This window comes from Protopterus annectens, chromosome 1.part1 (genome assembly GCF_019279795.1).
Source record: "Protopterus annectens isolate FY-2018-M chromosome 1.part1, PAN1.0, whole genome shotgun sequence".
Classification (NCBI taxonomy): domain Eukaryota; kingdom Metazoa; phylum Chordata; order Ceratodontiformes; family Protopteridae; genus Protopterus; species Protopterus annectens.
The window spans coordinates 917,569,560-917,587,732 of NC_056726.1; positions in this window are offsets into that span (position 1 = coordinate 917,569,560).

The following is an 18,173-nucleotide window of genomic DNA, read 5'->3' on the forward strand; positions in this document are numbered from 1 at the left end:
AGACCTTCATATTTTCCAGTGTTCTCAGGAAGGCAGAGTGGGGTTCCTGGGTTTGGGAAGGTGGTCTGTAGCAGGCTATAAACTGGAAGGCAGTTTTACCCACTGTTAGTTGCACATGGATAGTCTCTGATGCTGCGTGCTGTGCCACCAACCTGGAGGAGTGGGTATCTTTGACGAATATTGATACTCACCCTCCTTTTGTGGTTCGGTCCAAGTTTTGGGGGGTATGAAGTATAACCTGGTAGTGCTGGGGTGCTCTCGAGAGCCTTGAACCAAGTTTCTGTTACTGCACAGATATTGATGTTCTCCATGCTAAGGAGAGTTTCGAGTGAGTGCATCTTGAGGTTTAGACTTCTGGCGTTGAGTATCATTACTCTTAGTTTCTTATCCCTTGTGATACCTATGGAGGTGGGTTTGTCTTTTGAGCCTTGCGGGATGCTGGCTACGTACTGGAACCGTGTATGATGGCACCCATCAGAAATGCACACACACCTACCAAAGAACGTCATAATGAGGCACATGCAGAAACTAGGAACATCATAGAGCATATTTTGGGCTGTGCAAGTCACGATTCTGCTGCCTCAATATATCTGGTGGAGCCCTGCAGTACTCTCCAGCCACATGTGCACAGATGTTCACAGTTTGTGCCATGTTACACAATATGATCCTGTGGAAATAGTTACGGCAGGATCATCACAGGGTAGGGACACAGAGCCCTCCACCAGTGCCAAGGTACCCACAGCCACAGCCACAGATGGACTTGGAAGAGGAACCCCCTGAGCTTGTCCCTGTAGGCAGATGTAGGCATGCCCAGTATGCCCCGGCCTTGGCAAAGAGGCAACGCATACCACATGCACTGACAACCTAGGGTCCTAGGGACTGACACCTCACTCTGACACACATACCTCTAGCACATACAGATGTAGCAGAGAAGCAGCAGCCCCTACCATTCTGTTAGTTAAAATTCCCAGGTCTGTACTCCAATGGTGCAGAGTATGGGTGAGAAATCAGACTGTAGGGTGTATGCATACTTTATAGCAGTGTACTGCAGATGCCGCCTATGTGATTGGCTGACTATGATGCATTCCACCTGCCAGGTATATCACTGAGGGGTTTGAATGGGCCAGTGTAAGTGGAACAGGTGTTATCAGTATTTTCTACATAATTGGCTTTCCCATGCAATTTACTTTTCTTTTTTTTTTTAAAACTGCCTTCCCTGCAAAGCATTGCGGCATAGCTCGCAAACCCAGGGCATTGGTATAAATATTGTTCAGCAGTCTGGACACACCTGCATGCACGGGCATGCTCAGCATAGTTTAAACCAGCTAAAACATGTGTCCCACAGCTAAACAAAGCTTAGCAGCACTAGACACACACCCCCTGCTTAGCTGAGCTGAGCGGCATGCAAACAGGTGCCTCTGAACTCCAATCCACTTATATTTATAGTGATGCACCCCTTTTTATGTCAACTACCTGTTCTGCTGACACCAACATGGTTCTGGGGCTATACGGGTTATCTGCGGATACAGTGGCTCATTTTTCTATTCAGTAACCCAAGCTCATTTGCATACTGATCCTTGTGCATAACCTTGATACTTCACTTTTCCAGGGCCTGGGTCCTTAGCAACCACTGACATCTACCATTGTACATACTGCATGCAGGGCACTATAATGCATTATTCTCACATATGTCTTATTTTCAGTTTTTAAACATTTTAATATATATATATATATATATATATATATATATATATATATATATATATATAGTTTTTTTTTTGCATAACGGCATGTTTGCTCATTGCTGAATGCCGGGCAAACGTAATATGGGTATTAAAAATATATTATTTTGCATTAGTTTTTGGCCTCATAAGGCATAGGTTTTCACATATATGTGCCTACCATGATATTTCTGACCTTCTAACTAGGCTTTTACAGCCCCTGTTCAATGTTTACATTTCTATACACAGTTATTTTCCATGTACACTTCTGACACCAACATGGGTTCTGCACGAATACCTACCTGCTTCCTGGATCACAAACACCCTCATTTGCATGGATTTCACCTGCATATGTGGTGATTTGGATGCCATGGGCACTTCCATGTCCACATGCTCGTGCACGCCCCTCTGTTCTGTTTACTGGATTGCACATCTGCCACTTTCCATGCCAATCTGTCTACATGGAATGTCACTCTGTGTAGGCTTTATTGAATTCTCCCCAAAGTCTACTTTATTATTTGTGTCAAAGTCAGTTTTACAGGACACTGTTTTCCTATAACACTGTTTTCCTATGGCATCTTTTGTGAAAGTGGTAATGTATATAAAAGCAAAATGAAAAGAAAATTGAAAAACAAACTTCAAGATCACTTCTGAGATGAAACAAATACGACTTCACATATTTGGGATATGCTTAAAGGGAATGTGGAAGTCTCAAAAAAATTCACTTATAACAATATCACCCCAGATATTGCCTCAGCAAATAGATTTGTTTATGAGTATTATACCCATATAAATAAATGTATAGAATCAGCAGCCCCATCCAGATCCAAATATAATGGGGAATTTAAAAGCAGACCATCCTGATGATTCACAGACATAAAACAATCTACAAAAATCTACACTAACAGGAAAAAACTCATTAGAATATACAGCACATCTAAAGACCCCCAAGTCTAGGAAAATATTTGGAAGTTTACTAGGAATGTTAAAAATATTAAGATCTATCAAGGCAGCCCATGAATTCAGGTTGGGATCTGAGGCTAACGACAATTACAAATCCTTCTTTATGATATAAAACTAAGAAATATCACTAAACAATGTGCAGAACAGATAGTAAATGACAAAACCTACTCAAACCAGATGGATATTGCCAATGAACTAGCAATAATTTTTGTGGAAATTTCACTTCTGAGATTATGATCCAAAGCATTACAATCCTTGTAGCTCTCAACCCCCCCACCCCACCCCCAGTATCACTAAAGAACATGAGCACAAAAGTGTTGACAAAGACTAAGAACACTTCATCCATGGAACCAGGTGACACACCTGGCTTTTGATAAAAAGTACCAAACACACCTTGACAGAACCTCTACATAAGCTGTTTTACCTCATCTGGGCTACAAGCTCACTCCCAGAAGTATGGCATATAACAATGCTGATGCATGTCAATAAAGGGTCTATATCAGAACATCAAAGTATTAAAACTTAGAATGTTCTGATATTGAACACTATTCAGCAAACGCTACGAATAGCGAAGCTGCAGAACAGCAAATTCTTTCCTCAGGAAAGAATTTGGTTGGCCGTTTCTGTGGCTTCGCTATTCTTAGCATTGTGGTGGAACGTTACGGGTTGGGTTCAGGTAAGTGTGTGATTGTTTGTATGTTAGGGTTAGGGGCGGGTTAAGTGATTTACGGTTAGGGCGCGGGTTAGTCGAGTGTGCGATAATGACGGACCTTAGGGTTAGGCTTTGGGTTAAGGTAAGTGGGTAGATAGTAGTGTATGCTTAGTTTAGTGTAGCATTAGATGTAGGAATTTATGTGTATGTGTGTGATTGCTGTTTGTCTGATGTGCTTGTGTTGTGTGTATTTGTTTCGAAGCAGCAAAGTTTTTCCATGGGAAAAAATTTGCAGTTCTGAATGTTCGATTTTTTAAAGTTTAGATGTTTTGGGGCTGATGAAATAGCGTTCGCTATTTTCATCTTTCGATAATGTGATATAAACGCTCAATAAAGGTGGCCCTACTACCAGCCCCAGAAACTATAGGTCTATCAACCTGATATTTCTCACCTCTAAGACCATGGAATACATTATAACAGACTGGATTATCGTCAACATTAAAAATCTCATCAGGTTAGATCCACAGGAAATTGGGTTTTGTAAAAGGGAGCTCAAATCTAACAAACCTAATTAACTTCTTTAAGAAGGTAACATAAGCTACTGACAATGGTCACATTGTAGATATAACTTACTTTGACCTGGGCAAGGCAATTGACACCATCCCACAGGCTACCATAAATAATAAACAAAATGCATTACAATAATATCCATATGTGGTAAGACTGTTAGAAAATTAACTAAAAGACAAAACCCATGTAGCACGTGTGGCAGGGCAGCATCAGGAAACATGAATATGAGCAGTGGTGTCCCACAGGGCTCAGTGGTGTGACAGCTTCCATTCAGTATTTACTTCTCTGACCTATAGCCTAAAATTCAAGACCTATGACAAATCAGGTTTACAGATGACTGCAAATTGGGAATCATTGCTATCACTAAAGCAAGGACTGGAAGTTTCAGTGGGAGGTCCCTGACAATGAGTGATAAACAAAGTGGACCAATACAAATCCTTGTGGTACTCATGTATTATGTGTGCCGATAGCAGAGGTGGAATTATTTTAATATACCTAGAAGGTTATAAGATGCAGATAATCCTGGAACCAATTAACTGAGTTTTCACCAAAGCTAAGTCCTGAACATTTATTAACCAGCAAAAGGTTTATAGTTTCAAAGCCTCTGGTAGTCCATCTGCAATTTGTACATCATTGTTGCTACAGTAAAATAGAATCTGTGACAGTTACAAGAGCAGTAAAAATATGAAAACTATTATGAAAGCCATGTTGTGCATCACACAAGAAGCCATAGTTTCTGAATATTTTATAGTAGAAGATAGGTTGGAAATAGGTCTGTGGTCCTTCAGCTCACTGGCTGAACTGAATTTAAGGAGTGGGATAATGACTGAATGTTTGAATGATGGCGGGATAGTACATGCAGTAAGGGAGTTAAAGACATGAGTAAGGTGTTTGGCTAGTTTTAAGAAAGTGGCATGCAGCTTACATACTTTGGCCTCTAAGTTATCAGGTTTAAGTAGGCCAGACTTTATTTATTTTACTGCTATTTGACAGATGTGGAAGGTTACTGAACTGCAGTCTAATAGGCAGAGATGTGTGTGTCAGTGAGATCTCCTTGCACCTCTGGTAGGGTTACTTTCATTTAACACTAACTGTTGTTTCATCTATGTTATGCTATGAATAATAGGCATAATCATTTACAGATGATGAGTTACTTGTAGTAGGTAAATCATTTTTGGTTGTATGCACATTAATGATTACGCCTTGCACATTACTGCCTTTCTTCTTTCCCAATGCAAATATTAGCTGGAGTCTATATTTACCAGCAAATTATTGTAATTCTGTTATTCTGTCAGTTTTAACAGCACTCTGTTACTGTATGTATATGTATATATATATATATATATATATATATATATATATATATATATATACTCTATGAAGAGGGCAGATTTAGACAACATTTCTATGTGTTGTTTGTTTTAGGCAGACTTGTTTATTATCATCTAGTAAACTGAATATATTTATTTAACTCAAGGCCAATTGTAAATAAAAGGCATCATGTGACACAAAAAGAACAGATCATTTCAATTTGCTTTGTGAGACTGGTCTGTTAAAAAGGATAGAAAATGCAGCACAAAACACATGATAATGCATACTTTGCTTTATTTGAAAACATTTCATGAAAGGCCAAGATGAATTTAGATAAAGAGAACTTTACTTTGAGGAGATATAAAGCCATCTGGCTTTCAGCAGAGAAGAAAGCTAAGGTAAAAAAAAACGAGCCTTTCTTTTCAAAGTCAGTGTAAGATTCTGTTAAATAACTTAGGAACACAATATTGACAAATTGTATCATTGTATAATGTGCAAAATATTTACACCCTTATGTTGCTGCTTGTTTCTAAATGCAATTAATAATTGTCTCGTATCAAAGTTGTTTGCCAAGCAGAACACTCCGAGACAATTTTATGGAAGAATTCACTTCCATAAGCAACACACAGTGTTACCCTCATTAAGCACTGATTCTTAAGCATTCACTCTGGAGTGCATGACCATATGCTTTGTTTCACAATAGCACCAGTAACATACTAATGCGGCTCAAATGGCAATGCTGTCTGTTAAAGCAGTTTTATGACCATGTACTTTTAATGGCAATTTGTGGGCTGGCTTAAACATGAATTAATAATGCATATTTGCTTAAAGTACAGTGCTTTTTATTTAAATTCATACCCAGAACACACATTATAAGGAAAAAGTATATCAAACCACAACCACAAACTGGAGTCATACATCTCAATTTATTTTCCTCAGAATTCTGGACAAAGCCAAAAAAAATGGAGGGAGTCAAGGGTCTCAAATAAGGCACGATTTGATTTAAGAATTTAAGAAAAGAACCAGTTTTGCAATAAAACATGCATTTTCTGAAGAAAAGTCTTGCAGTAATCTTCTTTAATTTACAACAAAATAAAAAAATATTTGAATGGGGAAAACAACCGAGGCAAAATCATGGACATTCTTCAAAATCAAGGACAGTTGAGTGGTATGCCTGAAGGAAAGATAAACATGCTAAACCACCTATCTAAACAAATAACAGTGACTTATACCTGGAAATCATATGAATACAAAATAATACTCTAGTAATAATCTAAGGAGTTTATAAGCTCATAGGTTGTTACCAAACTAATGACCACTATAGCCCATACAAGCCTACCTGTGCAACCCAAACCCACTTGGATCCTGAGTAATACGGAGGGGGTCATTAGTAGGGAGGTATGGGAGAGTGTTAGTTAGGATAATACTTTTTCTTATTGACGGCCTCTGCCCATAAGGGACATGGGAGTCAGACCTTGGTAAATTTACGATTTTCTATCCAATAGCTAAGATTTCATTTGAATTAGGTCAGGGATGAACTCTGTTTAACAAGGATGGGGAACCTCTTCTACAGTATGGGAAAGCTTTGGGACACATATCTGCCTCTCCAGCTTGTTCTGTTTATCTCACAAACAAAGTTCAGAACCCTGGATGTAGTGTTTTTGGTGTTGTTTGTTTTGCACATGTGCAACAGATCCAGCAAAGCTGGGTCTGAGGAAGCACTGTAAGCCAGGCAAAGATCCCCTCTCAACAGCCTGTAAGAGATTGAATGCAGAGACAGAGCCTTTAGGTGATCAGTGTAGGACAGGGTATTCATGCCTGGAATTCTTCTGGTGAGAAACCTTTGTGGATGTTCCAATGGTTGCGAGTGTCTAGTTAGATACATGCCAAAGGGGGTATTGTATTTAATGATAGGTTTGATAAGGACCAAATAGAGTGGTGCTATAACTTCCTTGGACCTGATTGCCATACCTATACCTATAAGCTGGGTGATATACTCTACTGAAAATGGACATGTGTCCAGCTAGAATAGCCCGGTCAACAAATGTAAAATAAATAAAATAAATATAGAATGTTTTTTTTTTTTATTATCTTAGCTATGTGTTAGTCAAAAGCCATATTGCTATCTACATATGTTCCCAGATACCTTAGTACTGTGTCAACCCATAAGGGTGTTTTATGGATTGAGTAATTAACTTAGGTTGACAGTTTCCTAAAGAATTTGAGAAACACGAGTGCATGGATCGTGCTATCCCAAACAGAACCAAGACGCTATCCTCCAAAAAAGGAAGCCAATCTGGTGATCCCCTGCCATAAACAAACTGTACAACAGAAGGAAGAAACTGTTGCAAAAGAGAGTAAAATCCTATGAGTGGAGGAGCTCCCTGGTCAGCCTCAGTAAGAAGCTGTGATCCCTGATAAAATACTCCAAAACTAGTTAGAAAAACAAAATCACCACTGATTTTAAAGACAACCACAAATCATTCTATAGCTATGTCAAGAATCTCAATGGCAACACTCAGATCTGCTCTGAGTTACAACACAATGGCACTAAATATACAGACCCAACTGATATTGCCAACATCCTGGCAGATAGGTTCAGTGCTAACATTACCTCCCTCTCACCCCCTAAAGAGCCCATCTCTATACTGGAAGAATACAAAGTTCCTGTAATCACAGCTGCACAGGTAAAAAAACACACACTCCAAAGCCAATAACACAGCATCCATGGGACCAGACAACATCCCAGGCTGCATTCTACACTAACTAAAGAACGAACTGGCACCCCACCTAAGTACCATGTTCAATCATAGCCTCACCTCAGGCTTTGTGCCTGCTGAATGGCGCACAGCGACAGTTGTCCCACTCCACAAGGGGGAGCCACCATGGACCCCAGGAACTACTGCCCCATTAGCCTGATGAGCCTGGTCTGCAAGGCCATGGAACGTATATCATGGAACTTATAAACAAAGACACTGGTAATCTGCAAAGTCTGGACCCCACTGAGTTCGGGTTTGTAAACGGCAGATCATGTCTCCTAAACCTGATAAACTTCTTTGAAGCAGTCACCAAAGTCATAGACGAGGGTAAGATGGTTCACACAGCCTATCTAGATCTTGCCAAGGCTTTTGACACCATCCCCCACTCTGGAATTATAGATAAACTCACTAAACTAGGTATAAATCCCTATGTCACAAGATGGGTTGCCAACTGGCTCACTGACACAACCCACACTGTGAAAGTAGCAGACTCCAAATCTGACTTCAGACCAGTGACAAGTGGAGTACCACAGGGTTCAGTCCTGGGTCCTCTCCTGTTTGGTAACTATTTCTCTGAAGAACAGGCTAATGTAGAAGGTCTTTGGCTAACAAAGTTCACAGATGACTGCAAACTAGGAGCCATAATCAAAACTCATAACAATGTGGACATCCTAAAAAAGGGCCTCACTGAGACAGATGCCTGGTGTCAAAGCCATGGTCTCAAGCTCAATGCCAAAAAGTGCATTGTCATCCCCTTTGGTAAAAACTCTGTACCCATGAACTACAACATAGGCGGTAGTATACTTAACACTGAAAGTGTGATAAGAGACCTTGGGACACAGGTGAACAGTAGTCTTTCCTTTGATAATCACATCACCACAGTAGTCAGAAAATCCTTCTATGTGGCACACCTCATCACAAAAGGTTTCTCATCCAGAAAAAAAGAGGTCACTGTTTCCATTACAGAGTACAACGTCCCTTTTGGTATGTACCTCACAAGACATCTACAACAACTGGAAAGGCCACAGAAATACCTCACAAAGAGGATTACTGGCCTCAAACAGATGCCCTAGGCAGACCGTCTCAAATATCTCCAGCTTTACTCCATCGCATAACGCCTACTCAGAGGTGATCTCTGCCTAACATACAAAGCTATGTCAAACCCAGAGCTGTTGGACATGTTCCACTTAAAGATGTCCCAATCCCTCCGAGCTACACATTCTAGGGACCTAAACCTTGTCACCACAATAAACAGAACATGCCGGAAGGATAGATTCCTGTCCCAGAGACTTCCCATATTCTGGAATAAACTACCTATCTATATCAAACAAAGCTCCTCATTAGTACTCTTCAAGAAAAATCTTGATGATTGGATGGGAAATAGGAAATTCACCCCGAGGATCACTTCTGTGGCTCTGCTTAACGGTGGCACAGGAAAATAATTTTCTTATGTGGCAAAAGCCAGGGTACCTACCTGTGAACCTATGAACCTATGAACCTATGAACTATGAACATTTATTGATTGGCACTTCAAATTTGAGAAACATTTATTTATTGGTACTTCTCTTAACTTAACTGTGCAACAGTGAACACACTTAGAATTATTATTTGGAATCTGCTTCCCGTAATAAAAAATAAAAATGAAGTCTGAAGTCATTAGAAAAATTTGATTTAACCAGACACAATGAGGCAGCACTATAGACAATGATTGATACTTAGACGATATAGGGACTCATATTGTCTTAGAGTACAGAAGAGGGTGGAATTCATTCTGGAGACTTAATCAGAACTGAAACTGTAAAGCAATTGCTATTTTTAAAACCTAAGCACTGACTGGATTGGTAAATCAAATTACTTCACTTTCTTTCCCTTAAGGGAGACCAAACCAATGTCCAAATGATTTAATAGTGCAGTGGTGCAGCGTTTAATGCTGTCACCTCACAACAAGAGGCTCTCTGGTTCGATTCTCAGCTGGGGTGCCTTTTGTGTGGAGTTTGCATGTTCTCCTGCATTGGAAGTTTCCCCTCCGGGTACTCCGGTTTCCTCCCACATTCTAAAGACATGCTTCTGGAGCGTTTCTCCCCATGCCTCTGCTGAAAACAGGATCTGTGGAACCTAGTCGGACTTTCCCGGTCAACAAATGTTAAATAAATAATAAGTGTAAAAAAATTTGTAAAAGTCAACAATTTACAAACAACAACAATAGATCTCAAAAAATACAAATACATTTTATATACAATATCCATATCTTAACAAGCAATAATTAATAAAAAATGCTTCTAATAAAAAAACAAAAATGTTTTGAATATTTATAAACTTCTTAACCCATTCATTGAAATTAACTTACTCTCCCCCGGATTCACGAATCCTCCGTGTAAGACTAAATAAGTCTTACTCGGAGGTTGCAGTTGAACGGTATGATGTCAGTGTGCCATGAATATTCATGAGGGTACGCTGACTCAACCGCAAGTCTAACACAGACCGTGTAGGAAAGCAGGGGGCGTGTCTGACTGCCGAGCAGTCTAAATGTTCACACCCCTGCAAGTGTTCAAAAAGAAAATGTAACACAGAAGAGTGAGTCTGCTCAACTGTCCATGCACCCAACACCACACTCCCTGACATTATAAACCCCCATCACAGTTATAAAAAGTAAAACATTAATTTTATTTTTTTTTTATCCCGAAATAGCTGCCTGTATTTGTGAGTGTGTGCGCGGGTGTGCCCATTGCTTAGCTGCAGTTAGCAATCCCGACATGGAAGAGCATAAGAAAGAATGTTTATGCAAATCACACCAAATAGCAATAGCGTAATGGTAGAGCGTTTGCACAAAGAGGAGGCATTCACGGTTCGAGCCCCACCACTCCCCTTCCTAATTATGTTTTAAATCAGTATATGAAATAATACCTGACATATATGATTAAAATATTACTAAAAAGCAGTGAAATGGCCTATGTATCAGTGAACAAAATATATATTTTTAAAGGATCCTGATATATAATTGCCTGCAGTTAAGCAGCGCTTTACCCAGCGCAATATAGGTGCCCGTAGTTCAGCAGCACTTTACCCAGCGCAATAGAGTTGCCCATAGCTAAATAGAGCTTTACCCAGCACAATCGGTTTGCGTGGACGTGCAACATGGAGCAACGTAGAGCAAAGTTGCTTAAACACAGCCCTACCCCCTAGCCTGTCTGGACAGTATTAAAATAAAATGAATGACAAGGTTCGAACCCAGGGCTCTGTGCACCATAATCAAAGTACTGAACCACTAAACCATGACAGCTTAGGAGAAACTGCCACTGTTAACATACATATACTTAGAAATGGTAGATTAACCATTAGTAATCATGTCTGTAGTCAGCCAAGAAGTTTCAAAAATGGCCAATCATAAAAAAGTGTGGGAAATGCGGCATATTTAAGCCCCATAGGCAGGAATACTCGCCATAACTGACTGTAGCTCACATCTGCAGTTAGAATGGCTGGTGCTGGAGAGGGTACCTGCTTTCGAGCGCAACATTGGGGCATCAAGGAGTTGAAATACATGGTTTGACTCCTTGTCCACCATCATGAGTCAAGACTCCTGCAGGGCCAGTTCCAAGGGAAGGAGTACAAGGAAGAGGCTTGGAACCGGTTAGCTCATGACCTCACCAGTGTCACAGGCATTCCTCGGACTGGTGAGCAGGTCCGTCACCACCATGCAGACCTGAAGAGACAGAAGCAGGACCTACTGAACCAATGGATACAGGAGGCCCGTGGGATGCAAGATTCCCCACAACTGAGTAGGTAGCCATGGAATGCAGTATGTAAGAATTGATAATTGATTCTGTATAATGGATAGGTATGTCTCAATAACCCTTCATTTACTTCACACCTGCAGGTGACCGTGCTGCGAATCAGCAAGCCTATGAAGATAGGCTGCTAAGGCTGCACCACCAGGCAGGTTAGTGATTATTCTGCATGTATTGTTATATAAAATAGGGGAGAGAGCATGAAAGAAAGTGTTGTAGTCCAATAATACAGCCATAAAATGCCCTGAATAAGTCCTCTCCATGTACTGTCATATAAAAACATCAGAGAGCCAGAAAAAGAGTGTAGTAACCCATTAAGAAAGGTAAAATATGTCTGGAATAATATCTCTGCAGGTACTGTCATATAAAATAAGTGAGCGAGCCTGAAAAAGAGTGTTCTAACCTATTAATAAAGATATATGTCCTGAATATGTCTTCCATATGCACTGTAATAGCAAATAAAGGAGAGAACCTGTGGAAAAGTGTGTAATGTAATTAATAAAGGTATAAAACCTTGAGTGCGTCTGTGTCACTTACTTTGAAATGTTGTTGTATCCTTGCCTTATACAAATAGTACTGTTTTAATAATTGCTGGCAACCCACAGTTGGGCAGTCCCATCTAAAGTGGGTGATGGAAGTGCTAGTATCTGTGAAGCATATATACAGTCCTCAACAGTCAGTGACTGGATGGCATGCATAAGTAAATCTGGCACACGAGTAGCTTGTTAATTTGTTCCCCAGAAATGTGAGTGTGCTACAAGAAATGCAGGGTTATGTACGAATTGAACTGAAAATGTCATGTGAACACATCCAGATATGTAGATAAAGAAATATAAATAAAAGCAAGAAATATGTACCAGTAACATCTGCATCTTGGACAGTTAGTATGTCAGATATAGGGCAGGTATATAATGAACTAGCCAAACCCATTACACAACCTAAAGCATGTTGGTAAGTGTAATAATACATGTAGGGGATATACACCTGCAGTCAATAGGAATGTAGTGTAGACTAAAAGTACTTATAAGATGTTAATTGAAGTTTCTATCTACACCCGACTGTATGTGCATAAACCATGCAATTCCACACCTCAGTGGGTATGTGTAATCTCAAACATTTGTTGGGACATATGTCCTATTGTTCTATAAATATCTGCATTCACTTTGATGCATGTGCTCTGTTCAAACACCACAATCATGGTGGCCTGTTGCCACCAATCATCCCTGCATGCTGTTGGAATGCTCACTGTCGTTCAATATATGCATGTGTTATGCTTGCTGTTCAACTGTTGGAACCTTGGTGTGTTGGGTTAATGGGATTATTACTGCATGCTGTTACAACTAATCTTGAATGCTGTTGTTTATGTTGTAATTAAACACACCTAATCACAGAACGTATGGGAAGGCCGGTCCTAGCAGGCCCACCTGTCCCTCCTCAGGTGGCGAGTGCACCTGGCACTAGCAGGTCTGGTGCCCAGCCCGGGCTCCCCTCCTCCGTTGGTCCTGTGCCACCTTCGGGTGGAATCGCTGCAGGGGATGGGGCTTGTCCCCCCCCATGCAAGCATGGGCGGAGAAGGGTCACCTGTCACCCTTCAAAGGGTCTGGGTTGTGGTGCGCAGGGAGATCCAGCGTTCAGTCTCTGATCCCCTACACCAGCTCGAGGCGAGAATGGCACATCTCATGGGTAAGCCTGCCCGTCCTACGCAGCCACCAGCACAGCCACCCTCAGGGCTGTGAAGGCGCAGTGGTGACTGCCCATGGGTGGGGATCTCAGTTCCACTGTTACCCTCTGTGGGCTCATGGGCTTGTGATTTCCAAACATCCATACCCATCAATTGTGTTCACCCACCCCATGTGTCATACACCACCCCTGTATGTGTCTTATTTGTCTTGTTTGTTTACCTCCCCAACCTACCTCCCCAAACATACCTACTTCCTCCACCTCACTTTCCACTCTCACCTGAAAAAAAAATAAAAAAAAGGGCAATCTGTACCCACAAAAAAATGACTCCCCATACATAGCTGCCCATTTCGCACACATGTCCACTGGATATGTAAATTGATAATTATAATTGGCAGTACAACATACTTTGTTGTCTTCACCCCTCTCCCAGGGGTGGAAGGTTTCAAATTTCAATCCAAATTTATTGCATATGCACAGCTGTTGCTGGTAAAGAAATGGGCAGTTATGGACATTCCCTACACCCGTCCTGCACATCCCCTGCTTGTTTACCTACTGTCTGTCCCTCTTTGTGCCCCATTTTTCATCACTTTCCTATCTCCCCATTTTCTTTTCTTTCAAAGAAATTAGGGTGGGGTTAGAGGCAGTAAGCAGTAGCTAGAGGGTTTAAGCGAGTGTGCGCATGTGTGCGCTTAGCTAAGCATTGCTAAGCATCACGCAAACCCGCGCAAACCCGCTTACAACTGCTTAAAAGTGCCTTATTCACTCTATATCAGGGCCTTTGTTCTGCTCAGCAGCAAAAGAAAAAACCTCTGCCAGTCTTGAACCCCAGAACATTGACACAATAGACTGCATGAATTACCACTAAGCCACAGCAGATATACAAGCAGCTTGGTGCTGAAATAAATATATCATGCATTACAATGAGGGAATGTAAATGGAAATTAGGAATGGCATGACACAAATCCTGTTCTGTGTGTCTTTACCAGCAGTTGTTGTGGAATTGCATGACATGACTGTGAAAAGAGAACCAGCCATTCTAGCAGGGAGTAATGTTACAGTAGCACCTTACAAACACCACACAGTATCAGACAAGGATAAACACTGGCAAAGTTGAACAGGGCAGAGGCCAGACTCCTAAACTGTGACTGCTTTACAGGGATGTCCCTAATTCATAAACAAATGTTAGCTGGGCCCCTCTGAATCACCCTGAAAAGTACTAACATTAGGCAGAAAAGTGGGGAATCACACTTAATGAATAATGTCAATAGGTGAGAGTAGACACTGCTTGCACGTCAGAAAAGGTGTAGTAATACATATGCACCGATTCCCAAGAAAGTCTCAACTGAAATATGTCTGTAATATATTACAGGTGTATCTCACTTATATGTACATTTCACTGAGGCTGTTCAAATATATACCTGATAGTATCTGATGCCTTGTAGAGGCAGAAACCCACAGGCATATCAGCATTCCTACTGTTACACACTCTGCAAATAGCTTTGAAAGGAGTTCCACAAGCATGCCCTTATGTAGGAGTACAACACAGAAATATCACAGGATGTAGCCATGTACTACTAGCAACTAACTGTGACAATGCCATTGTGCCAGTGCTGAAAAGACTGGTGTGGTGCACAGACAAAGAATAATAGGCTAACCTCTAGCTACCATCTGGATATGTCCACAGCTGGGAGCTACACAGACAGACTACTTGCCTTGATAGACTAACAGGTACACAGCAACCCTGTATGTTCAGCAAGATAAACCTCACACAATAATAAAAAATGCTCTTTGCAGTTCTGCACCCCTACCCAAAGGTACAACATACCTGTGTATTCAGGCAAAACCAAGGGTGTTGGTAGGATTACTCAGTACTGAAATATGTCCAGTTGTCTTGAGCAGCCTGTGCTAATGTCAACACAAACAAACCACAAACTGTTCAGAAGTGAGTAACTTAATATTTACAGTATAGCAGTTCAGAAACAGTGCATGTGCCACAGGAATACATTGCAATAACTACATTTGTATGGCAGTTAATTGTCTAATTCAGAAAGAAAGTACATACTTCCATGTATCCTGTGTTAGCATTTGGAGGGATGAGTAAATGTCTACACTGAAAAGTGTGTACTGGAAGCAGCAACATTCAGGTTTGAGTTCAACATGCATATCACTGGCTGCAACCCTAGCTTCAGATAAGAGACATATACCAACCTTTTGACTGACACAACGGTGTCCAGAGCAAACAAGCGTGGGCCCCACCTTGGAAAGCTGAAAGTGCTACGCCTACCTAACCTAGCATTTTATAGCAGTGGGCTGCAATCACAGTGAGTACTGCAATTACCACACAGCAGGCTGCATGCAATTACTTAATGATGGGCACCAATTGGTGTAGAAGCTGTCACATGCACATGTGCAGATACCTAGAAAAGCAGGCTGTACCTGCTGTCCACACATGCAATAATATCATTGCAGGAACAGTGAGATAGAGAGCGAGAGTGAGAGAGAGACAGAGACACAGACAGAAACACAGACAAAAGAGACAGAAACAGGCAGAGAAAACCCCCAAAAACAACCAAAAAATAAATAAATAAATGAACAACAAAACAGTAACAATGGACGGAGCAGAGAAATACAAAGGTAAGGTATGTAACTCATATGTATGTGCCGGCATGTAGTAGATTTTCCTGAAGAGTACTCTACACACTGTAAATCATCCATATGTGGCAGAAGTATGTATCTATCTATATCTGCACATGTGCATAGGGCAAGGGACATACTGCAACTGTTAGTGAAGGGTGGACACACATATATGTTGTTGAAGGTTGTTATGTGCATATATCTATATAGGTCGTAGTGTGTGGCATAGAAAGCATGCAGTGCTGATATATGTCATGAAGTGGTTAAACACTGTGGGACTGATTTGTCAGATCTGCTGTGTTACAGCCAGTGAGGCCTGCTAAAGCTACATGGACTGAGGACACCAAAATGCATTCTGCACAACACTGTGCAATATAATCACATAACTGTACGTCTCACAACTGTCGCATAAGTGATATCCCCACCATGAAAGGTGGACTGTACATGTGCCTATATGTACATCTATATGTACAGCAATGGGTGTGTACATGTGTATATATATATATATATATATATATATATATATATATATATACACATGTACATATGTATATATAGAGAGAGAGACATGGGGCCATATGTACCACAACAGGTGTGTGGTGACCAAGGCATGGACTGTAAACAAGTGTCGATACTGCAGTGCCATCCCTCCTTTCCAAAACACTGTACCCATTAACTACCACATAGGTAGAAATCTACCTAACACTGAAGGTGTGATAAGGGAACATGGGACACAGGTGGACAGTAACCTCCCCTTTAATAAAGACAGTGCCACACTAGACTTGTAATCTGTCTATGTGGTACGTGTCATCACAACAGGTATGTCATCTAGGGAAATATAGGTCAGTGTTCCCCTCTACTCATCATAATGCCCCATGTGGTATATACCTCACATGACAACTATAGCAAGTGGAAAGGCCACAGACATACCTCACAAAGGGTAATACTGGCCTCAAACAGATGCCCTATGCAGACTGACTCACAAAACCACAGCTAGACTGTATTGCATACCACCCACACAGAGGTGACCTCTGCCGGACATAGAGAGGTACGTCACACCCATAGCTGTGTGACAACCACCATGGCAACATATCACAATCCCTCCAGGCTACATGCTCTAGGGCCCTTAAACCTCGTCAGCTCACTAAACAGCACATGCTGGAGGGATAGGTTCCTGTCTCAGAGATATGCCATACTCTGGAATAAACCACCCAACAATAGCAAACAAGTTTCCTCATTAGCAGTTGTCATAAATACCCCTGATGATTGTTTGGGAGATAGGTAATACACCCCGGAAATCACCTCTGTGGTTCTGGTTGACAGGGGCAAGTGAAATCAAAGTACATGTGTGGCAAAGGCCAGGGTAGCATATGACTGGGCTGCTGTAGCCTCTAGGGTCAATAGAATATTACCTACCTATGACACTATGCACTCACATATGTACTCAATGCAATACCTGCTATGTGAGGTTGAATGAGTGTAACTCTGAATGTGTGCAAGATCTGTAAAGGTGTGATAGCTTAGTGTGAAGGTGTATCTGACATGGTAGTGTCTGTCCTAGCTGTGAAGCCAGCAAAAGATGTGTATGTTATTGCTAGGCAGACATAGTAGTATGGCATACATTGTGACGTAGTTCCTTGTTGATGACTGTGGTGTCCCATTGTAGGCTAAAGAAATACATGTATGCTTAGTGAGGGGTACTGCTGGTGAATCCAACTCCCATATGAACTGTAGTACTACCTGAAGCTGTAGGCCTAAACAGCACAGTATGGTGTATGTTCACATTGCTTGGAAACACTGTCTTGTGTGTTTCCTGTAGTCTGCATAGAGTACATACCTCAGGCATAAGAGTTTGTAAGTAGTGGCACACAGTACTGTATGGTACACAGGTAAAACTCATCTGTGTTGGCATACAGTGGTGTGTTGTATGTTTGTCTGATGTGTGTGTAATTATGCCTGTACCATGCCCGCAATCATATGTGCGTTACAGGGTATACGTGTGTATCTAGCAACATATATACTCTGTTACAGCAGTATGCCACCTATATTAACAACTGTGCACATATGTTAGGCAGGGGTATGGCATCAACGACTA